This window comes from Lactuca virosa, chromosome 4 (assembly GCF_052849685.1).
Source record: "Lactuca virosa cultivar CGN04683 chromosome 4, Lactuca_virosa_CGN04683_v6, whole genome shotgun sequence".
Taxonomy (NCBI): domain Eukaryota; kingdom Viridiplantae; phylum Streptophyta; class Magnoliopsida; order Asterales; family Asteraceae; genus Lactuca; species Lactuca virosa.
The window spans coordinates 243,863,300-243,890,298 of record NC_136429.1 but is presented as its reverse complement, the minus strand read 5'-3'; positions in this window follow the sequence as shown (position 1 = coordinate 243,890,298).

The following is a 26,999-nucleotide window of genomic DNA, read 5'->3' as shown; positions in this document are numbered from 1 at the left end:
CAACGCCCCTTCCTTTGGCAAAATAAACATATGGACCCTTTGGTAATGGGACTATCTCAGACTTAGCCTTTCTCTTTACCATTTGGTCAACCGGGTTGACTATGGCCAATCCCTTTCCATTGGGAAGAGAATGCTTTTTCTGGATTTCCAGTGTCACCATTATCACTGTCCATAAAGTTTTGGGAAGTTGATCTTCTAATCAAATTTGCTTTACTATCGTTCCAAATCATTGCTGATTCAGCAGCACCAAGCAAATAGATATGATCATTAAGGTTCATGTCATATTCTGTTTCATAGTAGTCCCAAAGGAACTCACTATGTGACTTAGAAAGTGATTGAACATCCAACTTTCTCAAGACTTTGACACCCAACTCTCCCGGCTTGTCAATATGTGACTTCATCTCTAAGATGTGATCACACATAGACCTTGCTTGCCATTAGGGCTTGAGTGACCTTGAACTTGTGGGTTAGGGAGAATAATTGGAGGAGGTGGAGGAAGAGAAGTATGACTTCCATGAGCCAAACTCGGGAAGTCATATTCATTAGGAAAGCTTGGTTTGGGAAGATCATTGTTGTCTAAACCAGACATCAACAATGGGAGAAATTCACGTAAAGTTGATTTAAGTCCTTAATATAACACCCAATATGATATATTAAGGCTAGGACCCAACAAACTATTTTATAACTTGGAAGAGGGATGCCGTAATCCAAGCTATAAAATATTTGAAGGTAGGTGAATGACGATTCACCAATTTCCACCAAGATAAACGAAATGTATTATAAGGTTTTAATTGGTTTTGAAAATCCTAGATTCTTTTGAGATTCATTGAACTTTTCAATGGCATGTTTCAATCTCGAGTGTGCCCTTCAGGTTTTGTGACTGGGATGCCGAGGATCACAAAATAAGGTGTGAAGTAACCAAGCAAATATATTTGGTACCCTTAATATTTACCCCTCAATCGATGTGCCGGTTAACCACATACGCTCCAACGATACTATGATAAACATTAAGTTACCCTTTGCCTACCTTGTTAAGTCCAGGTTAGTGTGCCGGTTAACCACACACGCTCCACTAACAGCTTAAACAAAGTGCAAAGTGTAATTTCATGGATTAGCACCTTATTCACATTTTCCTAAGTAACTAAGATTGTGAATTTATAAGTGTTTAGTTACTTAGTATTTATCATTATACTTATAATGAAGGGAGAATTATAGTCCTTGTCCTACCTGTTCGGCTAACGACCCTCCACCGGTCAAGGAAGGGTGAGTGAGAGTGGACACCCATTAAACTGTCATTTTATAGGCAGTAGCCTTATACCCCCCCTTATAGACCGGCTTCGTGAATGAGGCCTAGTAATGGTAAGACGACTTGCTCTTATACATATAATATATTAAACTTTTAATATTATAATAGTATAAGGGTGTATTTTAGACATTTAAAATACTTGGTGGTTTAATCTATTAATTAAACTAGACTTTTAATTTAATTAAACTCAAACCATATATTTATGGATTAATAATACTCTTTTAATTAAACGCTTTAATTAACTATTAATAAAGTCTATAAGAGTTAATTTGAACTATTCAACAAAACATCATAGTTCCAATTATTAAACTCAAAATTAAAACCATTTAATTAATTGTTTAAGTTATGAACCCAAGAGTTTTAGAATTCAATTCTTTTTTTCATAAAAAACTTTTCTCAAATTCCAAAACTTGAGGGCAAGTTTTATAATTCTTGAAAACCTTTGGATTCCATTACTTATGGAATTAATGGTGTTTTATGATGAAACTTTCCATGTTCCATAACTTAAGAACAAGTTATGGAATTCTTTAAAACATTAACACCAAATTTTGTAACTCCATAAAAACTTTGAATCAAATTTTTTTTTTAAAAAAAACTTTCATATCCATAACTTATGGAAGTTTCAAAAACCCTTAAGATCACAACTTTAAAAAAAACTTTTGAGCTCCAAAATTTTATGACAAAATATGCAACTCCTTAAAACATTTAGATCAAACTTTTAAAACTAATAAAATAATCATATCATTTTATCTTTTACTAAATTTGACCTAATTCAACTCATATAACAAATGATTCAAATTTTACAAATAATTCGTTTTTCACAAAACAAGTAATTATCTTAAAATTTGACAAACGTCATTTTTTTTCCTTTTTTTTTCAACTTGAAAATAAAACATTTGCATCAATATAACAGAAAACAACCCATGTCTCTGATACCACTGTTGGGTTTTGAGCATTCTAACACTCCTATGGTGTACATGCAACCCTATAAACCTTGGATCTATGTTTTCTCTATTATACATGCAAATATTAACTATTCCAAGGTTTCATCCTAACTAGCATATTATGAAGCACCTATACTACAAAGTTCTAGTTAGATGACATACCTTTTGATGTAGCTTGATGTCTTCAAGCTTTAAGAGCTTAGCCCCAATAGTGTGGAAGCCTCAAATGGAATCACAAATCACCAAAACACCTTGGAAGAACTTGAGAGAATATGTATGCACACTAAAATCGGCCCACTCTTATTTTCACACACTTGTCCCAATTTTGTGAGCCAAGGACCCCTTTATATATTATGGAGGATTAGCGTTACATCCATGTAAACCCTAATACCCATGACCTTTCATTTACATAGGATCCATGGGTTAAAAGCTCCATGGACCATCCATGAAAGCTTAGCCCAACCTAAATGAACTTGGCCCATTCCATATATATAAGAGTCCATATTTAATTAGTTCTTTTTGATCACTTAATTAATTCTAAATTAATTCTTGATCAATACTAATTAAATAATATGATTCCATATTAATATATTAGAACTTATAATATATTAATATAAATCATAAATATACTATTCTCAAAAGACTATCCATATAAACTGTGCCGGTGAAGTGCAACCCAAATGGACCATGCCGGGTCGGGTCAAGTACATACCAAATATAGTTATGGACTTAGACATTAATCCAACAGGGCCATACCGCCCGGTTTTGCAGATCTCAACCCAAGCCCATCACTCAGGTTCCCAGTGCCGGAGTGAGTCAAGCCTGCGGCGAGACATGACACTTCAAAAGAAACTGTCCGAAGGCTGGGAATTCAGGAGGAATAGAAAGACTACTTGCTATTGGCCACAATGAAGCCATGGCAGACCCCAGAGTAGTCACGGGTACGTTCCTTCTCGATAACTCTTATGCTTGTATCCTATTTGATAGTGGGGCAGAGAGGAGCTTCGTAAACCAAAACTTTAAACACTTACTTAAACAATCACCGCAAACACTAAAAGAAACCTTCGTCGTAGAAATGGCTAACGGTAAGACAGAGTGTTCTAAAGAGATTTTCATAGGCTGTACCCTCACACTAGATAATCATTCATTCCCAATCAACCTCATACCAGTATCGATCAAGAGTTTCGATGTCATCGTGGGCATGGACTGGTTGAGTCTCCATCGTACTGATATACTGTGTTTCGACAAAGCCATCCGTCTAAACCTACCAAGTAACGAAACCTTGATGATCTATGGAGACAAACCTAGTACGAGCCTTCGTATCATCTCAAGTATTCAAGCCCAGAAGTAATTACGTAAGGAATATCCTGCATTCCTTGCACACGTCGTCGACACGAGCCAGAAAACGAAAGACCTAAAAGACCTCCCTATAGTACGCGATTTTCCCGACGTCTTTCCGGAAGAACTCCCGGGATTACCCCCGCAACGTCAAGTCAAGTTCCGAATCGACTTAATTCCAGGAGCGAACCCCATAGCCAAATCACCCTATGGTCTAGCACCTGCTGAGATGCAAGAACTATCCGGTCAACTTAACGAACTGCTCAGCAAGGGCTTTATAAGACCAAGCTTCTCACCCTGGGGAGCACCGGTCTTGTTCGTGAAGAAGAAAGACGGATCGTTCCATATGTGCATCGACTACAGGGAACTCAACAAGCTCACAGTCAAGAATCGTTATCCCCTTCCTCGCATAAACGATTTATTCGACCAGCTGCAAGGGGCGAGCTACTTTTCTAAAATTGATCTGAGGTCCGGGTATCATCGGTTACGAGTGGTGGAGGAGGATGTATCGAAGACAGCCTTCCAAACTCGTTACGGACACTACGAGTTCGTGGTGATGCCATTCAGATTGGCCAATGCGCCCGCAGTATTCATGGACTTGATGAATAGAGTATGCCGTCCTTACTTGGATCAGTTCGTCATCGTCTTCATTGATGATATACTTATCTACTCTCGAAGTAAGGAGGAGCATAGTGATCATTTGCAACAAGTCCTGGAGACTTTGCGATCAGAGAAGCTCTATGCGAAGTTCTCTAAATGCGAATTTTGGATCCGAAGAGTCGAATTCTTAGGACACGTGGTTAGTGAAGAAGGAATCCACGTGGACCCATCCAAAATTAAGGCCATTGAGAACTGGTCAGCACCGAAGACGCCTACAGAAATTCGCCAATTTCTAGGCCTCGCTGGCTACTACCGCAGGTTCATACAGAACTTCTCTCGAATTGCGAAACCCCTTACAACATTTACCCAGAAAGGCGTGGCCTTTGACTTGGAAGAGAAACAAGAGAAGGCATTTCAAACCATGAAAACGAGCCTTGTGCACCGCACCGATACTGTCCCTCCCCGAAGGGATAGAAGACTTCGTGTTATACTGCGATGCATCCAACCAAGGGCTCGGCTGTGTTCAGATGCAACGAGGTAAGGTCATCGCCTACGCCTCAAGACAGCTAAAGACACATGAGGTCAACTACACCACCCACGATCTCGAATTAGGAGCAGTTGTATTCGCCCTAAAGATCTGGAGACACTACATGTATGGTACGAAGAGCACTATCTTTACAGACCACAAAAGCCTGCAACACATATTCAACCAGAAGGAGCTCAATATGAGACAACGACGGTGGGTCGAGCTACTCAATGACTACGAATGTGAAATTCGTTATCATCCGGTTAAAGCCAACGTGGTAGCAGACGCCCTAAGTCGGAAAGAATATTCTGGCCGAAGAGTCAAGTCATTGACCATGACTATCCATTCGCATCTACCCGCACGACTTAAGGAGGCTCAGCTCGAAGCCTTAAAACCTGAAAATGTGGCGGGGGAATCCCTGCGTGGAATGGATATGAACTTGGAAGTCAAGGGTGACGGAGCCTTATACCTCATGGACCGGATCTGGACACCGAAACACGGTGGCTTCAGAGACCTGGTCATGAAGGAAGCGCACAACACTCGATATTCCGTCCACCCAGGCTCAGATAAGATGTATCTGGATCTCAAGAAATCATACTGGTGGCCTAACATGAAAGCAGAGATTGATACCTTCGTGAGTAAATTCCTTACTTGCGCCAAGGTCAAGGTCGAATACCAGAAACCATCAGGTCTACTCCAGCAACCGGAGATACCTGAATGGAAGTGGGAGCGGATCACTATGGATTTCATAACCAAGTTACCCAAGACAATGGGTGGACTTGATACCATATGGGTCATAGTCGACAGATTGACCAAGTCCTCACACTTCCTACCCATCAAATAAACCGACAAAATAGAGAAGCTCACGAGAACATACATTAGGGAGATCGTACGACTGCATGGTGTTCCTATGTCTATTATCTCCGGTAGGGATAGTAGATTCACCTCGAGATTCTGGCAGTCCCTACAAAGCTCCCTAGAAATGAGGCTGGACATGAGTACAGCCTACCATCCACAGACCGACGGACAAAGTGAGAGAACTATCCAAACCTTGGAGGATATGCTGCGAGCCTGTGTGATCGACTTTGGGAAGGGGTGGGATACCCACTTACCTCTCGTCGAATTCTCTTACAACAACAGTTATCATACGAGCATCAAGGCTGCTCCATTTGAAGCCCTCTATGGTCGGAAGTGCAGATCGCCTCTGTGCTGGGCTGAGGTGGGTGACACTCAGTTAGCTAAAGGACGAGTCCCTGACAGCACTCTCACGGGTCCGGAGATCATTCGGGAAACGACAGAGAAGATCGTTCAGATTCATGAACGATTGAAAGCCTCTAGAGACCGATAGAAAAGCTACACAGACAAACGGAGGAAACCCTTGGAGTTCCAGGTTGGAGACCGAGTCCTTTTGAAAGTCTCACCCTGGAAGGGCCTGATACGCTTCGGAAAGCGTGGAAAGCTAAATCCAAGATACATTGGGCCTTTTGAGATTCGCGCTAGAATCGGCCCCGTAGCTTACAAACTCAATCTACCCCGCAAACTCAGTAACGTACATCCTACCTTCCACGTGTCTAACTTGAAAAAGTGCCTATCCGACGAGACTCTTATAATCCCACTCGACGAGATCGAGATTAGCGAGAGCCTCAACTTCGTGGAAGAACCTGTAGAGATCATGGACCGAGAGGTCAAACGAACGAAACAGAGCCGCATCCCAATCGTGAAGGTTCGCTGGAACGCCAAGCGAGGACCGGAATTCACATGGGAGCGCGAGGATCAAATGAAACTTAAATATCCTCATCTCTTTACTTAGTTATTTGTAATAACTTAGTTGCTTAAACTCTAATTTCGGGACGAAATTCCCTCTAACGGGGGGATGATGTGGCAACCCGAAATTTTCATTTGTATAATCTCTACTGTCAACCACTTCAAATAATAATCAAATACATTTCAGTACATTTTTGGCCGGTTTAAAGTCCGTTTGGGTGTTTTTATTTTTAAATTCGTCAAACGAATAAATAAAAGGAAGTATCGTTATGAATGATGTGTAACAAATAAATCAAACACCACCCTAGCTAGGTGTTTATGGCCAAACAAGAGGAGTTTGGGCCCGTAAAATCCTTATTACCAAGAACTCATGCATATAGCGTGAGTTTACCCACTATTCCCTCACTTTACACTTCCAAACTCAAGAACACCACCCTTTTTCTCTCAAGTATCATCACACTTTTCTTCAAATCCGCCAAAAATGTAAGTGTTTCCATATCTACACCAGTATATTTATATAAGTAAGACTTGAAGGACTTAGGACTGATAGCTCACCTTATTTCTTGTTCCTTGTTTGGTTGTGGACTTAGGGTATCCTGTTATTTGTCCAAGTGTCATTGAATTCTTAGTTATATATCATATATATATATATATATATATATATATATATATATATATATGTGTTGGATATAAAAGCTTTCATTTCAGTTCAGTACCTTTGTGTAATAAAGGCATCCAAACAACCTTACTATTTAACTATAATAGGTATAGTTAAGGGATTACTACTCACTACTACTATTACAACGACCCATACAAGAGTCAGTACATTTATGAGTCACTACATAAGTACTACATTGAGTAAGAGAACATACTATACACTATACAAACATTAAATACTAAAACAGAATGTGACATACTACTTCTCGATATGACACTTCATTGTGCTATCACCGTGTAACCAGAGTCTCCTGGAGGGAGAGCGGGCATCATGTGTATAGATCTATACGGGACAGACACTCCCACATCCCGACTGCTAGCTACTAGGCCCAGGGATGACAAAATGTCACCATACTACGTGTGACCTGGAGGGTCATCAGTTATTCAGCCGTCGATCAGCATGGTTACATACGAGTTCACATTCAAACCTTAAATTAACTAAATAAGGATTTAAGGCAAAATTAGACTTTTCGAGGTGTATCGCCTGGAGTCTACATATTTCTACTTTGGACTTTTCGAGGCGTATCGCCTGGAGTGTACATATTACTACTATAGAATTTTCGAGGCGTATTGTTCATTCATTACTTTGTGACTTTGTCACATACTCGTTTCAGTAAACTATATTTTTATACTGATAGTTTTCACCAGGGAAAAGCCCTTACATTTACAAAAGGACAATTATACAAACACTCGGGTCTTGCTAGAAGACTACCTCTTTACTGGAAAACATAGGGCTTTCTAGGGAGTATACTATTTTCAAAACTTTGGAAACCGATCACTACACTACATTGTTATTAACATTTTAACATACTTGGTAGAAGACTACCTTTTTACTGGAAAACATAGGGCTTTCTAGGGAGTATACTATTTACAAAACATTTGAAATCAATTACTACACTACATTGTTATTAACATTTTTATACAAGCAATGACACTAAATACTTATGAACTCACCAGCTTTATGCTGATACTCGCTTTCAAAATAACTTGTATTCTCAGGTCATCAGTAGACAGGTACAGATGAAGCTTTTGGGAAGTTGGAGCACATACAAGACTCATCTTTTATTTTGATTATACTTTTGGTGTCTTACAAACTATTCAGAACACGCTTGTATTACACTTATTATATTAATGCAATGGATGTTGTTGCTTGTCTTTACTATTATGCATTGTTGTGATACTGTACATGACGTCCTCCACCCCAGAACGTTTCCGCCGTTCTTAGTTTTGGGGTGTGACAGTTGCTATCTATCTTGGTTGTGTGTGGTACTTTGGGGTTACTCACTAACCTTTTTCTTACAATTTATGTTTTATGTTTCAGGTACTTTAGATGATCAGGGGAAAAGCAAAGGCGTGATCGTACACATCCTTTGGTGATATGTTTTGGAAATGTTATGATACATCGTTTTTGGAACATTTGTACTTGGTTTTGGGTTTTTTTGACTTGGTCAGATTGAAAACAATGATTTCTCTTTAATTAAAAATGGAAAAATTTTATTGTGATTTTGGGATGTTACACGAAAGGTCTGTTAAATCAATTGTTACTGCAAATACTTCACAATTTCATATTGCATACATCTCATATTATCAGATTATAGCATCAACCAAAATCAGTTACACCTAACATATGTACAAGAGCATGTAATTTTCCCATACTTCTGCCTAAACAACCATAAGAATTGACTAACCTATTTTCCAAGATGTGTGGGACTATGAACAGAGGAGAGGCGCCTTCAAGCAAGAAATCTAACATCCCTAAAAAATTACACCAAGTCACATCAAAAGATAACACAAAAAGTTGAAATAGTTATGTCTAGACAAAACCATGTCGTGGTGAGGAAGATTCCACATCGTGGTCCGAGCCTCAGTCACGGTTAGAACCGATCAACTCTCACCTCCATGTCGTGGTGGCTTTATAACCACGTGGTGGCGTCACTGAAATTTAGAAATCCAAAATCTATTGAATGTCTTCTCTTGTTCGGTTTGGTTCGATCAAATCCTCTTTTAGGATGATCTTAACCCCTCTAGACCATACCTAAGTGTCCATAATAGCTAGGACAAGAATTTGACCAACCAACACACCTAAACCATAGATTTTTGGCATCATCCAAGGTTTTTTATTGTGTATGGTTTGAAGAACAACAAGATAATAGTAAAATGTTCTTACCTTCTGGAAAATCCACAAGTCGTTCAATGGAGGTGTCGAAAGGTTCGATATATGCCATACGATTTCGATGCGTGGAGTAATTCCTTGCTTGATGTCGAACACGACTTCACTTTGTATCTCAATGTCGAAGGTACCTTCGATGTCGATTGTTGATCTCGGAGTCGAATACCTTGGGGACAAATGGGTTTATTGGAGTTGAATGCTGGCTGTTCGTTGTGTACTGGATCGAACTGGAGAAGAAAACAAAACCTTTCAATTCGAGTCCCTACAATTTCAGTAATGTGACAAAATTTACCCTGTTTCGAAATGGGGGGTAAATTTTTTTAGAAGAATGACGAATTTTCATTTTGCATCACTGAAGTTTTAGCGAAATGGCAGAATTTACCCAGTTTCGCAATTGGGCTAAAAGTTCTGAGAAATGGGAAAATTTATGTATCGAGTCCCTGCAGTTTATACGAATTGACACTTTATGCCCAGTTTCGCAATTGGGGTAAAGTTTTGCAATTGAAAGCTATTTTGGAACAACGGGTCCCTGCAGAATTCTGATATTGACAGTTTTTACCTGGATTTTAGAAATTCTTGCAACTCTGTGACAACCCGAAATTTCTAACTTATACATTCTTCATTTTATTAAAGTTAGTCTCGTTTCGCTATTTTGTAATGAAGTTTTGGGTCTATATGAGTGCTTGAGGCTTAGTATAACCTTGATATGAGTCTTAGGAAGGGTGAGAATGTGTGTAGCATCACTAAAACGAGCCAAACACACCCAACAAGGTGTGTGCGGCCGCACACCCGAGTGTGCGGCCAGCTAGCCGCACACAACCAACCGTACACCCTCCTAGCCTCACACTCCAACCTATATAAAGGACCATAAGTCAACCATACACCCTTTTTCACACTCCTTCAAAGCTAGAGCATTTTCTCTCAAGAATTCTTCAAGTTTTCCACTCCAATCATCAAAACAAGTAAGTAAACATCCTTAGATCATTACTACAACACATTTGAAAGCCTTTTCCTTGAGTTTGATCCATGAAATCATAATTCTAGATGATCTTCATGTGTGTACGGCCGCACACACATCATGTGTGACCGCACACACATCTTTTGGTCCTAAAATGGGCTTAAACACCCATCCAAGCTTAGCATCGACCAAAACACCTTCTTAGGACCATCACAAGGCCTTGGAAAATCGATTTGGACACAAATGTATGGGAGTGTACGGCCGCACACACCTGGCCGCACACGCCATGTGCAACCGCGCACACCCTTTTAAGGGTCCAAGGTGGCCACAAACTCCCAATCCGGCTAAGCAATGGTCAAAACACCTTCACTAGAACATCCCAAAGGCTTGGAACCACGTTTTTGAAACACTCCATAGTGAGTGTGCAGCCGTACACAGGTTTGGCCGCACACTCTGGCCGCACACACACAAAATCCATGCTTTTGTGGCCTTACACTCCAATATAAGGCCATACACTCCTTATGTGCAACCTTATAAGTTGGTAACACCTAACTCTGAGTGCTTTTATGTCATTAAGACATGTCCCTATCACCATTAGTGATTATATATACTAATGTATTCACATATATGTAATTATATGTTAAATAGGATTCGTTTGTGCTCGAGACTCCATTTGACAGCCAACAATCCTATATCGAACTTCAATCCAAACCACTCACTGCAGGTGAGTTCATACCCCTGAATTAACCTTTTAAATGATTTTAAATGCTTTAATGGGGGGGGGGGAGAATACAAGTTGAACACTTCTATTTATTGCTTTAATCACATGTGATTAATAACTAGAACAAACAGGAAGATTTGCTACTACTTTCAAATTGCAATCAAACTTATGGATTTTCAAGCTTTCCAACTTTCTATTAACTCTTATGATGTTAAAACAGTTTTCAAACTCTTTTATACTTGCAATATTTTCACATCCATATCTACACCAGTATATTTATATAAGTAAGACTTGAAGGACTTAGGACTGATAGCTCACCTTATTTCATGTTCCTCGTCTGATTGTGGACCTAGGGTACCCTGTTATTTGCCCGAATGTCGTTTAATTCTTAGTTATATATCATGTATATATGTGTTGGATATAAAGGCTTTTCACTTCAGTTCAGTACCTTTGTGTAACAAAGGCATCCAAACAACCTTACTATTTAACTATTATAGGTATAGTTAAGGGACTACTACTCACTACTATTATTACAACGACCCATACAAGAGTCAATACATTTATGAGTCACTACTTAAGTACTACATTGAGTAAGAGGACATACTATACACTATACGAGAGAACATACTATACACTATACAAGCGAACATACTATACACTATACAAACATTAAATACTAAAACAGAATGTGACATATTACTTCTCGATACGACACTTCATTGTGCTATCACCGTGTAACCAGAGTCTCCTGGAGGGAGAGCGGGCATTATGTGTATAGATCTATATGGGACAGACACTCCCACATCCTGACTGCTAGCTACAGTCCGAGCCGTTAAGGCCCAGGGGTGACAAAATGTCACCATACTACATGTGACCTGGAGGGTCATCAATTATTCAGCCGTCGATCAGCATGGTTACATACGAGTTCACATTCAAACCTTAAATTAACTAAATAAGGATTTAAGGCAAAAATGGACTTTTCGAGGCGTACCGCCTGGAGTCTACATATTTCTTCTTTGGACTTTTCGAGGCGTACCGCCTGGAGTCTACATATTTCTACTTTGGACTTTTCGAGGCGTACCGCCTGGAGTCTACATATTTCTACTTGGGACTTTTCGAGGTGTATCGCCTGGAGTCTACATATTCTACTTAGGACTTTTTGAGGCATACCGCCTGGAGTCTGCATATTTTTACCTTAGGCTTTTCGAGGCGTATTGTTCATTCAGTACCACCTGGAGTCTGTATTTTCATTACTTCGTGACTTTGTCACATACTCGTTTCAGTAAACTATATTTTTATACTAATAGTTTTCACTGGGGAAAAACCCTTACATTTACGAAAGAACAAACACACAACCAATCGAGTCTTGGTAGAAGACTACTTTTTACTAGGAAACATAGGGTTTTCTAGGGAGTATACTATTTCATAAACATTTGAAATCAATTACTACACTACATTGTTACTAACATTTTTATACAAGCAATGACACTAAATACTTATGAACTCACCAGTTTTATGCTGATACTCGCTTTCAAAATAACTTGTATTCTCAGGTCATCAGTAGACAGGTACAGATGAAGCTTTTGAGAAGATGGAGAACATACAAGACTCATCTTTTATTTTGATTATACTTTTGGTGTCTTACAAACTATACAGAACACGCTTGTAATACAATTATTATATTAATGCAATGGATGTTGTTGCTTGTTTTTACTATTATGCATTGTTATGATACTGTACATGACGTCCTCCACCCCAGAACGTTTCCGCCGTTCTTGGTTTTGGGGTGTGACAGATTGGTATTAGAGCACTGTTTATAGTGAATCAAGTATATCAACCCATAAAAGATATACGAACTATAAACACATCGGGATTAAAACACTCTGACCAAGAATATATACTTTTAAATAATAAAATATTTAACTAAGTATATATATACATTTATCCATACTAGTGTCAGTATCATACTAGAACAGAACAAAAGTATTATGATTGTTGGACATCACAATTACGCTTAGAGACATATAGTCAAACCTAAGGGGATATAGTCTGATCAACTATATTTTCTGAGGAGTAAGTAGCGTGTGCCTAAGAATAATTGTAGTGTTGCAACAAGTCTAAAAACTTATCAACACTACTACAACAAGAACATTAGAACAGAATATTATAGGAGTATTATGGTTTACCCTAATTACTTATGTGCAAACAAAAAGGATCTTCATCAGTACGTCTATTAACTATTCTTTCCCCATTTTCGCGTAAATACTATGGCTGACTTAAGGGTTCACCCAAGGGGTGCCCGTCGCCAGTAGAGGATTATCTACTCATCCTTTCCCTTCTCAAAAGAATAGCCTTTCACATTCAGTATCTCTGTTTTACTTGTTTGTAAACATTCATAACTTTGAAAGTACTCTAACTAGACTACTAAACTGCCAACATTTTCCTTTATGGTTTGATGTAAGACCTACTGTTAGGTCACTTTTCCTGAATTCATTTTACATCATTAATACCAGTAATATTGGCAGTTGTCTAATCTATGGGAAAGTCTGTGCTTTTGTATTTCCCCTACTCTATTGTTATGACTCTATCCGATATTTGGACTATGGCGAATTAGTCTATGGAACCCACTCTCATCATACTCACAATCGGTTCTTACTATTATCATCATCTCTATCAATTTTCAGTAAAAGATGTCGCCTCGTCCTCATCCGACCAGGGGCAGACCTGCAACACAAACTCCACCATCACCACCCCCTCCGCAGCAGTTTGATGCGGTGATGTTCCAGGCAGCTGTGACCGCAGCGGTGACCGCCGCCATGGCCCAAGTAAGCTCTGGGGGCGTTAATGGAACGGGGACTGGTACCAACTCTAGCCATGGTGAAATCCATCCACGTGCACGGGAGTGTACTTATAAAGATTTCATCAGCTGCAAACCTACATACTTCAACGGAACCGGAGGGATCCTTGCGTTGTCCCAATGGATCGAAAGAACAGAAGCAATCTTCGAGATGTGCTCGTGCCCTGAGGGAAGCAAGATAAAATTTGCTGCTTTCACCTTCACCCAAAGGGCCTTGACATGGTGGAATGGCCATGTCAAATCACTCTCACTACTAACAGCCAACGCCATGGGCTGGGACACACTGAAGGACCTTCTGACACGGGAGTACTGCCCGAGTGGCGAAATTCAGAAACTCGAGGAGGAACTCTGGAATCTCAACATGCAGGGTTCCGACATAGTGGCTTATACAGCCAGGTTCTGCGACATGGTGGCTCTATGTCCTAACATGGTTCCCACCGAAAGCAAGAAAATTGAAAGATACATCTGGGGTTTGGTACCCCCATATCGAGGGAACGTTCTAGCCTTACACCCTGCGACCTTTGAAAGTGCCAAGGAATTGGCCCAAAGGCTCATCGATCACAAGGTTCCTTCTACCCCATCAACAACTATAACCACTACCACAACACCAACCCACGCAACCGACAACAAAAGGAAGCGTGGGGATCGAAGGAAGGGCAAATCACATCAATCCTCTCCCAAGAACCAACAGACGGTGGCTGTCCATGGTTCCACTACTCCTGTTGCCCCTGTACTAGCCAAAACATATGCAGGGAACCTACCAAAGTGCACTAAGTGCTCTTTCCATCACAAGGGCCCCTGCCGGGAAATGCACTGCACCAATTGCGACCGGAAGGGCCATACCGTCCGGTTTTGCAGAGCACCTCCCAAACCTATCACCCAGGTCCCTAGTGCAGGAGTAAGCCAGGCCTGCTACAGGTGCGGCGAGACATGACATTTCAAAAGAAACTGTCCGAAAGCTGGAAACGCGGGAGGAACTGGAAGAATACTTGCTATGGGCCACAATGAAGCCGTAGCAGACCCCACGGTAGTCACGGGTACGTTCCTTCTCGATAACTCTTATGCTTGTATCCTATTCGATAGTGGGGCGGAAAGAAGCTTCGTAAACCAAAAATTTAAACACCTTCTTAAACAATCACCGCAAACACTAAAAGAAACCTTCGTCGTAGAAATGGCTAACGGCAAGACAGAGAATTCTAACGAGATTTACATAGGTTGTTCCCTCACGCTAGATAATCATTCGTTCCCAATCAACCTCATACCAATAGTTATCCAGAGTTTCGACGTCAACATAGGCATGTACTGGCTGAGTCTTTATCGTTCCGACATTCTGTGCTTCGAGAAAGCAGTCCGCCTGAATCTACCGAATAACGAAACCTTGTTGATCTATGGAGACAAACCTAGTACGAGTCTTCGTATCATCTCGAGTATTCAAGCCCAGAAGTACTTGCGTAAGGAATATCGTGCATTCCTGGCGCATGTTGTAGATACGAGCCAGAAACCAAAAGACCTAAAAGACCTCCCCGTAGTACGTGACTTCCCCGACGTCTTTCCGGAAGAACTCCCGGGTTTACCCCCACAACGTCAAATCGAATTCCGAATCGACTTAATCCCAGGAGCTACCCCCGTAGCCAAATCGCCCTACCGTCTAGCACCTTCCGAGATGCAAGAACTGTCCGGCCAACTTAACGAACTACTCAGCAAAGGCTTTATAAGACCAAGCTTCTCACCCTGGGGAGCTCCGGTCTTGTTCGTCAAGATGAAGGACGGATCGTTCCGTATGTGCATCGATTACAGGGAACTCAACAAGCTTACAGTCAAGAATCGTTACCCTCTTCCTCGCATCGACGATTTATTTGACCAGCTGCAAGGGGCGAGCTACTTTTCCAAGATTGATCTGAGGTCCGGGTATCACCAGTTACGAGTGCTTGAGGAGGATGTTCCGAAGACAGCCTTCCGAACTCGTTACGGATACTACGAGTTCGTAGTGATGTCTTTCGGATTGACCAATGCGCCCGCGGTATTCATGGACTTAATGAATAGGGCATGCCGTCCTTACTTGGATCAGTTCGTCATCGTTTTCATCGATGACATACTTATCTACTCTCGAAGTAAGGAGGAACATAGCGATCATTTACGACAAGTCCTAGGAACCTTACGATCGGAGAAGCTTTATGCGAAGTTCTCTAAATGCGAATTTTGGATCCGAAGAGTCGAATTCTTAGGACACGTGGTTAGCGAAGAGGGAATCCACGTGGACCTCTCCAAAATTAAAGCCATTGAGAACTGGTCAGCACCAAAGACAACTACAAAAATTCGTCAATTTCTAGGCCTCGCTGGCTACTACCGCAGGTTCATTCAAAACTACTCTCGAATCGCGAAACCTCTTACGACATTAACCCAGAAAGGCGTGACCTTTGACTGGGAAGGGAAGCAAGAGAAGGCATTCCAAACGCTGAAGCGAGCCTTGTGCACCGCACCGATACTGTCCCTCCCCGAAGGAACAGAAGACTTCGTGGTCTATTGCGATGCGTCAAATCAAGGACTCGGTTGTGTTCTGATGCAACGAGGAAAGGTCATAGCCTATGCCTCAAGACAGCTGAAGGCACATGAGGTCAACTACACCACACACGATCTCGAATTAGGAGCGGTTGTATTCACCCTAAAGATCTGGAGACACTACCTGTATGGTACGAAGAACACTATCTTTACAGACCACAAAAGCCTACAACACATATTCAACCAGAAGGAGCTCAATATGAGACAATGACGGTGGGTAGAACTACTCAATGACTACGAATGCGAAATTCGTTATCATCCGGGTAAAGCCAACGTAGTAGCAGACGCCCTAAGTCGGAAAGAATATTCCGGTCGAAGAGTCAAGTCATTAACAATGACTATCCATTCGCATCTATCCTCACAAATTAAGGAGGCTCAGCTCGAAGCCTTAAAACCTGAAAATGTGACGGGAGAATCCCTGCATGGAATGGATAAAAACTTAGAAGTCAAGGGTGACGGAGCCTTATATCTCATGGACCGGATCTGGACACCGCGACACGGTGGCTTCAGAGACTTGGTCATGAAGGAAGCACACAACACTCGATATTCCGTCCACCCGGGTTCAGATAAGATGTATCTAGATCTTAAAAAGTCGTACTGGTGGCCTAACATGAAAGCTGAGATTGCTACCTTCGTAAGTAAATGCCTTACTTGCGCTAAGGTCAAGGTCGAATACTAGAAACCGTCAGGTCTACTCCAGCAACCGGAGATACCTGAATAGAAGTGGGAGCGGATCACTATGGACTTCATAACCAAACTACCCAAGACAACGAGTGGGCTTGATACCATTTGGGTCATCGTCGACAGATTGACCAAGTCCGCACACTTCCTACCCATCAAAGAAACTGACAAAATGGAGAAACTCACAAGAACCTACATTAGGGAGATCGTACGACTGCATGGTGTTCCTATATCTATTATCTCCGATAGAGATAGTAGATTCACTTCGAGGTTCTGGTAGTCACTACAAAGCTCCTTAGGAACGAGGCTGGACATGAGTACATCCTACCATCCACAGACCGATGGACAAAGTGAGAGGACTATCTAAACCTTAGAAGATATGTTGCGAGCCTGTGTGATCGACTTTGGGAAGGCGTGGGATACCCACTTACCCCTTGTCGAATTCTCTTACAACAACAGTTATCACACGAGCATCAAGGCTGCTCCATTTGAAGCCCTCTATGGCCGGAAGTGCAGATCCCCTCTATGCTGGGCTGAGGTGGGTGACACTCAATTAGCTAAAGGACGAGTTCCTGACAGCACTCTCACGGGTCCGGAGATCATTCGGGAAACGACAGAGAAGATCGTTCAAATACGTGAACAATTGAAAGCCTCTAGAGACCGATAGAAAAGCTACACAGACAAACGAAGGAAACCATTGGAATTCTAGGTGGGAGACCGGGTCCTTTTGAAAGTGTCACCCTGGAAGGGCTTGATACGCTTCGGAAAGCGTGGAAAGCTAAATCCAAGATACATAGGGCCTTTCGAGATTCTTGCTAGAATCAGCCCCGTAGCTTACAAACTCAATCTACCCCACGAACTCAGTAATGTACATCCCACCTTCCACGTCTCGAACTTGAAAAAGCGCCTATCCGACGAGACTCTTGTAATCCCCTTCGACGATATCGAGATCAACGAGAGCCTTACCTTTGTGGAAGAACCTGTAGAAATCATGGACCGATAGGTCAAGCGAACGAAACAAAGCCGCATCCCGATCGTGAAGGTCCGCTGGAACGCCAAACGAGGACCGGAATTGAAATTGGAGCGCGAGGATCAAATGAAACTTAAATATCCTCACCTTTTTACTTAGTTATTTGTAATAACTTAGTTGCTTGAACTCTAATTTCGGGACGAAATTCCCTCTAACGGGGGGATGATGTGACAACCCGAAATTTCTAACTTATACATTCTTCATTTTATTAAAGTTAGCCTCGTTTCGCTATTTTGTAATGAAGTTTTGGGTCTATATGAGTGCTTGAGGCTTAGTATAACCTTGATATGAGTCTTAGGAAGGGTGAGAATGTGTGTAGCATCACTAAAACGAGCCAAACACACCCAACAAGGTGTATACGGCCGCACACCCGAGTGTGCGGCCAGCCAGCCGCACACAGCCAACCGCACACCCTCCTAGCCTCACACTCCAACCTATATAAAGGACCCTAAGTCAACCATACACCCTTTTTCACACTCCTTCAAAGCTAGAGCATTTTCTCTCAAGAATTCTTCAAGTTTTCCACTCCAATCATCAAAACAAGTAAGTAAACATCCTTAGATCATTACTACAACACATTTGAAAGCCTTTTCCTTGAGTTTGATCCATGAAATCATCATTCTAGATGATCTTCATGTGTGTACGGCCGTATACACATCATGTGTGACCGCACACACATCTTTTGGTCCTAAAATGGGCTTAAACACCCATCCAAGCTTAGCATCGACCAAAACACCTTCTTAGGACCATCACAAGGCCTTGGAAAGTCGATTTGGACACATTTGTATGGGAGTGTACGGCCGCACACACCTGGCCGCACACGCCATGTGCAACCGCACACACCCTTTTAAGGGTCCAAGGTGGCCACAAACTCCCAATCCGGCTAAGCAATGGTCAAAACACCTTCACTAGAACATCCCAAAGGCTTGTAACCACGTTCTTGACACACTCCATAGTGAGTGTGCGGCCGCACACAGGTTTGGCCGCACACTCTGGCCGCACACACACAAAATCCATGCTTTTGTGGCCTTACACTCCAATATAGGGCCATACACTCCTTATGTGCAACCTTATGAGTTGGTAACACCTAACTCTGAGTGTTTTTATGTCATTAATACATGTCCCTATCACCATTAGTGGTTATATATACTAATTTATTCACATATATGTAATTATATGTTAAATAGGATTCGTTTGTGCTCGAGACTCCATTTGACACCCAACAATCCTATATCGAACTTCCATCCAAACCACTCACTGCAGGTGAGTTCATACCCCTGAATTAACCTTTTAAATGATTTTAAATGCTTTAATGGGGGGGGGGGGGAATACAAGTTGAACACTTCTATTTATTGCTTTAATCACATGTGATTAATAACTAGAACGAACAGGAAGATTTGCTACAACTTTCAAATTGCTATCAAACTTATGGATTTTCAAGCTTTCCAACTTTCTATTAACTCTTATGATGCTAAAACAGTTTTCAAACTCTTTTATACTTGCAATATTTTCATATCCATATCTACACCAGTATATTTATATAAGTAAGACTTGAAGGACATAGGACTGATAGCTCACCTTATTTCCTGTTCCTTGTCTGGTTGTGGACCTAGGGTACCCTGTTATTTGTCCGAATATCGTTTAATTCTTAGTTATATATCATGTATATATGTGTTGGATATAAAGGCTTTTCACTTCAGTTCAGTACCTTTGTGTAACAAAGGCATCCAAACAACCTTACTATTGAACTATTATAGGTATAGTTAAGGGACTACTACTCACTACTATTATTACAACGACCCATACAAGAGTCAATACATTTATGAGTCACTACTTAAGTACTACATTGAGTAAGAGGACATACTATACACTATACGAGAGAACATACTATACACTATACAAGAGAACATACTATACACTATACAAACATTAAATACTAAAACAGAATGTGACATATTACTTCTCGATACGACACTTTATTGTGCTATCACCGTGTAACCAGAGTCTCCTGGAGGGAGAGCGGGCATTATCTGTATAGATCTATACGGGACAGACACTCCCACATCCTGACTGCTAGCTACGGTCCGAGCCGTTAAGGCCCAGGGGTGACAAAATGTCACCATACTACATGTGACCTGGAGGGTCATCAGTTATTCAGCCGTCGATCAGCATGGTTACATACGAGTTCACATTCAAACCTTAAATTAACTAAATAAGGATTTAAGGAAAAAATGGACTTTTCGAGGCGTACCGCCTGGAGTCTACATATTTCTACTTTGGACTTTTCGAGGGGTACCGCCTGGAGTCTACATATTTCTACTTTGGACTTTTCGAGGCGTACCGCCTGGAGTCTACATATTTCTACTTGGGACTTTTCGAGGCGTATCGCCTGGAGTCTACATATTCTACTTAGGACTTTTCGAGGCGTACCGCCTGGAGTCTGCATATTTTTACCTTAGGCTTTTCGAGGCGTATTGTTCATTCAGTACCACCTGGAGTCTGTATTTTCATTACTTCGTGACTTTGTCACATACTCATTTCAGTAAACTATATTTTTATACTAATAGTTTTCACTGGGGAAAAACCCTTACATTTACAAAAGAACAAACACACAACCAATCGGGTCTTGGTAGAAGACTACTTTTTACTAGGAAACATAGGGTTTTCTAGGGAGTATACTATTTCCAAAACATTTGAAATCAATTACTACACTACATTGTTACTAACGTTTTTATACAAGCAATGACACTAAATACTTATGAACTCACCAGCTTTATGCTGATACTCGCTTTCAAAATAACTTGTATTCTCAGGTCATCAGTAGACAGGTACAGATGAAGCTTTTGAGAAGATGGAGCACATACAAGACTCATCTTTTATTTTGATTATACTCTTGGTATCTTACAAACTATACAGAACACGCTTGTAATACAATTATTATATTAATGCAATGGATGTTGTTGCTTGTTTTTACTATTATGCATTGTTATGATACTGTACATGACGTCCTCCACCCCAGAACGTTTCCGCCGTTCTAGGTTTTGAGGTGTGACAAACTCTCACCCAAAAGTCGAAAATTTTCACAAAAATTGGAAATTTTTCATGACTTTTTCGTGATTGTTTTTCGTGGTTGCATTTTTGGCACACATCGAGGGGGAGATTCGTTAAGTTTATTCCTCGAGCGTTTCTCGTCCTTTGTGGGTTTTATAATCACTTGTTGATTATAAAAATGGGAGAATGAAGAAATTGTATTCAAAGCTTCTCGGGTATTCATTTGCGGATTTGAAGACCTGTGTTACTTCGAGGGGGAGTTGGTCTTGATCGCGTGAGCTCATTTGGAAACTGAAGCCGGACATCCAATACTAACTTTAAGGGGGAGAATGTTAGGGTGCAAAGTTCTCCTTGGATTTGGAGTGTAGGCTTACCCTCTTGTATGTGTAAATGGGTTGAGTCTTTCCTATGATTAGGAAGTGAGTGACTCCCATTATGGAAGAACTTGTAAGACCTATTTTATGAGTGTTACTTTAGTGAGAGAAAAACATACCCACTTGTACACTTACTATTCTAGTGGAGCTGAAACATGATTATTTACTCTTGGTGTTCTTGATGCTTGCATGATTCACTAGATCTTTTCAATTCCGCACATGTCATCATGATCAGGATCACTACACTTCTCAAGGTTTTACACCTTTCATTAGATAACATATGTGTGTGTTCAAACCTTTTCAGAACTTATAACCATATGTCTTGAAGGTTCAAACAATTCCTTGCCATTTCTCACAATTCGAACTATGAAAAGGGATGTCATAATCATATTGTGAATTTGAGAATGCAATTATCACAACTACTAACCATAATGATATTTATCAGATCTTTAAAATCCACTAGAGAAAGTGTTTCACCATAATCATATTTTAGAGCGAAACCTTTTGCCACCAAGATTTTTATGGTGAACATGTTCCCATCCATGTGAATCTATCATTTCCAACCAACAATCATCAGACAAGGTTTATGACAAAATCAAATTCAGATTTAGCTCTCATAGACAGAACTTTGCTTATTCTTAATTTCTTGCCATCTGGTAGCACAAGGGCCTACTAGTGCTTCCATGTTGTTAAGAAGCTCACCCATATTGATCAATGTACTTTAACTGACCAATTTACTCTGCCTTTTGTAGTCAAATGAGAACCATAGAACTCATAAGAATTGTCAACTCAACTGGAAAGTGCACAGAAACAAGAATGTGTCAACTTAACACGATAGGTTATCAACCTCAGGTCGTGTGCTAGTGGTAACTAAAAGGTTCATTGTCGATTGACTCATTAAACTTTTCAAGATCAATAAGACTCCCACTGACTTCTTGACATATAAGTTTCTCTCTCAAGGGACATTCATTGACGAGCAAAAACAAATATTCAAAAGTTAGTGTGGATTTTCAATAAGAAACACTTCATGGAATTGACCTTAGTTCATTCTTTGTGTTAACCAAAACATCACAACTTAAATTCTAAATGTGCTAGAGTAAGAAAATACTATTGCTCCACATTTCATGATGTGTTATAAACCTACTTAGTATGAAATAAGCTTCAAGATATGATGTGTAGTAACTAGAGAATGGCTCTAAAACTTGATTGGTAAACGAAGTGTGACTCATCTTTTGATTTGAACCATTTCAACAATATTTGATTCCTCTTCTTAATCAAACAATTACACTAAGATGTTCTTCGAGGATCAACTGAGATATAGTTCCACAATCATTAAGATGATCACAAAACACGATACTAAAGTACTCTCCTTTCCTTTCAAATTGGAGAAACCTTTATCTTTCTGCCTAACAGATTCTTCTTATTTGTCCTGTCACTCTTTGAAAAAACTTTTTCAAAATGTTAGAGTTATGATTAATCTTATAAACACAACCATATTTACTGAATCATCAGTAAATCATGATGAATAGAATTTTCATCCTTTGTGGCAGATTTGAATCGTCCATATCAATAGACTAAATTCATTAGTCCTTCACTTTGAATCACATAAAACATGTGATAAATGAATTAGTCATAATCTTCCAAAGATAAAGATTCTCATACGTCACACAATTTGAATTGTATGACTCCAATTTGTCAATGTATGATTTCATTTCCGTAACATAAAATTTCCATCTCGATGCTTGCATGCCAATAGGGATTGAGTAGTTTCACATCTTTCAGCTCGTGACATGGGGAGAGTCATTGGACGAGGAGGAGGAGGTAGATTTGGAGAAGCATGATATCCATTTCCACCATTGCTCAAAGAAGGGAAAATAATTTCACCTTGATCAGAATGTGGAAGATCATCTTCACAAGGAAGAGGAAAACCACTTCCCAAAGAATGAGGAAGACCATTGTTGTCTTGACTCGACATCTATAATAGGAGAAAATAGAATTCAAGTTATTTGATTTTAATCGTTAATTATTAACCCATAAATTTAAATTAAGTCTAGGACCCATATTTTCGATTCTAACTTTGAAGAGGGATTCCGTAATCAAATTCGAATCTATTTTAGGTAGGTAAGGCTTTTACTAGTTTCAGTCTTGTGAAACTCCTAAATATTTTGAGATTCATTGAATCTAATCAATGGCATGTTTAATATCGACTATGCTCTCACTTTTGTGACTGAGATGCCGAGGATCACAAACGAGATGTAAATAACCATGCAAATTGGTGTGGTACTCTCGATTTCATTTAGCATCTCGTTTTAATGTGCCGGTTAGACATACACGCTGAATTAATCAATCATAATTTTCAAGACACCCATTACCACTCTTTATTAGTCCCCCATTAGTGTGCCGGTTAACCACACACGCTCCACTAATGACTTATAAAGTGTAATGTGCAATTTCATGGATTAGCATACAAATTCACTTTTTTCCTAGAGTAACTAAGAGTGGGATTATGTAAGGGTAAATAGAGTTGTAATTAGTCGAAGGATTTCATGTCTTCGAATGTACTGAGTCTTCGTATCTTATGTAATCTATTTTACAAGGGCATTGTATTCGAAGCTTAACGCATAGTCCTTAGTATATTTTTTGTACGCTTTCCTCTCCTATAAATAGGAGTGTTTACTAGAGTCATAAAGATGAGTCTTTACAGAATTGACATTGGTACTCTGTAAAACTTAAGAGCGTAATAGAGTTGAAACAAGATAATATTTACATCTGTGTTCAAATCTCGCAATCCTACTTTGATCATTAAACTCTGATTCATTTCATACTCGATTCATTGTTTCATCAATTGGTATCAGAGCAGGAATCATATCTCTGATCTGATTTTCATCTTTTCAAAAGTTTTTAAATCAACGTTTTGGTTTAAGAAATTCCGCACTTTTTGAAAGTGAAAAATTCATTGGATCTAAGTCTGTGATTCGATTCTGCACTTGAATCATTAAATCGAGTGTTCTGCTAGTGATTCTGATTTGAATCATATAGGTTGTTGTCAAATTCTCAAAGTTTCTTCAAAAATTCTCAAGGATTTATTCCGTACATCAATGGCGTCTTTCAATCTTAATTCCATGACTTCATTCTCTCATCTTCTAGGATCATCCACCAAAATTCCTATGCTAATTCCTGAGTATTACGATCAATGGGTTGATCATATGTAGGATTATCTCAACGGATTGGATGAAGAACTGTGGAATTGCATTTCTGGCAATCTCAATCCACCAACGAATGTTCAACCAATTGGATCATCTTCTGGAAAATCTGAAGTTGAGAATCAGTCTGATCGTCTGAAAAAGCTAGAGAAGAGATGCATAAGAGAGCTAAGAGGTGCTTTGCCTCCAGTTGTTTACAACTATGTGAGGAGTTGTACAACTTCAAAGGAGATCTGGAACATTCTCAAGGAGAAATTTCAGGGGAGTGAGAAAACAAAAGTTAACTCAGTGAAGCAATGCTTAGTGGAACTGAAGGACTTCAGACAGAAAGATGGTGAAACGATTGAAGATTACTATGATCGTCTAAATGAATTAATCTATCGATGCAATCGATATGGTATCACCAGATCAGCCATGGAGTTCAATTTAATTTTTGTTATGGGTCTTCGTAAGGAGTGGCATAGTGTGAGCATGATGGTTAAGAATCAACAGAGCTTTGATACGTCAACTTTGAATGACTTGTACAATCAGCTGAAGTCTCATGAAAGCAAAGTGAACGAAATTACTGAAGAATCGAAGGCAAGTTTGGGAGGTCCACTAGCTTTGGTTTCGAAGATCTCTGAAAGGGAAGCTGAGAAAGATGTTTCAGATGAAGACGACGGGTTCATCATGAATTCAGATGATGAGGCGATTGCTTTCTATTCAAACAATCGTGTGAAAAAGTTCTTCAAAAAGCCATTCAATCCGAAGGCAATGTCATCTGAGACAAAAGGGAATTTTATGAGTAAAAGTGTTGGGGATGAGAAGAAAAAGGAAGAGAAGAAAGATACGAAGTTTGTTGAGGGAAAAACAGAGAAGAAGTTAAAGGGAGATGGTGGGATTGATTGTCATTATTGCAACGGGGCTAATCATTTAGCTAATGATTGCATGCTGAGGAAGAAAGATGAGAAAAAGAATAAGACGAAGGATGAAGCGTACTATGTGGAAAAGTTGGAGGAGGTGCGTGCGAAGGCAAAGAATCTTTCATTAGTTGCTCATGGTGAACAAGAAGAAGATGGAACTTATCAAATTTGGTCATCAGGATCAGATGATGAGGAGATGCGAAATCCAACCCATGGAGCAATGTTTGCAAAGATGGAAGAAGAATCAGCTGACGAGGCATACGAAGTTTATGGGAGATGCTTCGTATCAAAAGCCGCTGGCAAATCTCCGATTACCACAAAGGTACGTAATATTCTTGAATCTTTCAATATTCCAATACATGCTTATAATTCTGAATTAGTATCTTTCGATGATACTGTTACTTATTTTGATTCAATTGTGGTATCTGCTAGCAATGAGGCTAAGAAGCTGTCTATGCAGTTGCTAGAGACACAGAAGAAACTAGATTCGAAAATTACTAAGATAGATTGTTTAGAACTTCAAATAACTAATATCATGGTTGATAGGGATAACTTGTCTAGTGAATCTAAACTGTTGTTAGCTCAGAGGAACATTTACTGTAATTCGGCTAAAAGATTGTATCGGAAATTAACTAAACTACATCATTCGTGCGAAATCAGTAAAGAACAACATAGAAAATTGCTGCCATTTTTAGCTTATGAAAGAGCTACGGTAGATAGCATTTCGTATGATTGTGAAAAAGAAATAGCTGATTTTAACAAAGTTCCGAATGATAAGTATAGATATGGAATAGTCAAAGTAGATGAATGTCTTGATTCAACTGAATTGGTTAAAATTGTAAATGATACTTTGACTAAGTCTGAAAAAATTCACATCTTGAAAAAGACTGAGAATTCAACATCTGATTCTCAATCTAATTTTGCTGATATTGAGGATAATTCTGACAATATTAGTGAAATAAGTGATATTGAGGATGTTGATTGTTCTCAGTTGTCTATTATAAATGTTGCATCATCATTTAAAGGAAAAGAAAAAGGTAAGGATTTGTTGGTTGAGATTGACACTGATCAACCCTCAACTTCGAAAGTTTGTGATGAGGACTTTGTGGAAGTCAGAGACAGCCAAACAGATGATAGTGATGATGAGAAAGAAGAGAAACGAACGAAGAAAAAGGTAGTTACAAAGGAAAAAGAAATTCCTAGTATAGTTGTTGAAAAAGTGTATGGAGATACACAAAAGTTCGAAAAAGTGCTGACTGAACAAGGTGCTCATTACCTAGAAGCGAATACGGTGGTTT